Source organism: Solanum stenotomum, unplaced genomic scaffold, assembly GCF_019186545.1.
Source record: "Solanum stenotomum isolate F172 unplaced genomic scaffold, ASM1918654v1 scaffold16757, whole genome shotgun sequence".
NCBI classification, from domain to species: domain Eukaryota; kingdom Viridiplantae; phylum Streptophyta; class Magnoliopsida; order Solanales; family Solanaceae; genus Solanum; species Solanum stenotomum.
In genome coordinates this window covers 1-644 of record NW_026024214.1, presented here as the reverse complement: position 1 = coordinate 644, position 644 = coordinate 1, and positions in this window count along the sequence as shown.

Sequence of the window (644 nt, the reverse complement as noted above, 5' to 3'; positions counted from 1 at the left end):
TGTAGACACGTATTTTTGACCGAGCTTAAAATTTTATACCATTTTTAGAGCTGAAATATTTTTATAAATATAAATTAAATATTTTGACTTTTATCTTATTTTATTAAGTTTATTTTAAAAGATTTGAAAACAACAAAGTAGAATCACTTTTTAAGGTAAGTTTTATTGTCAATTGTTTAAAAAGAAATGGAAGATTACAAAAATCTATATTTGAAATTAAGTTTTTATAAATAAGCTAGTATTATTTAATTGTTTTTTTTTATATATAGCTAGTTGACTTTTTCTTAGATTTTTATCAATTTTAAATAATTATTTTATATGTTATTATAATTTATTATTTGTAGTTAGTTATTATTCTTTTAAAAGTAGAGTAAAACTAAAATAAAAAATAACCTAAATAATCTAACAAACCTACCCCACTCCTACTCCTATCCAAAACATACTATACGTACAAAACCAGAAAGGGAAAAGGAGAACAAAAGCTTTTGACTTATCTTCCAAAAATTAAAAAAAAAATAATAAGAAAAGAAAATAAAACAATCATCAAGTTATACTCCCACTTTCTCTCAACTTCCCCACACTCCCACTCCCTCACGTTTTCCTCCACAACCCACTACCCCACACAATACAACCCACTACCCCAC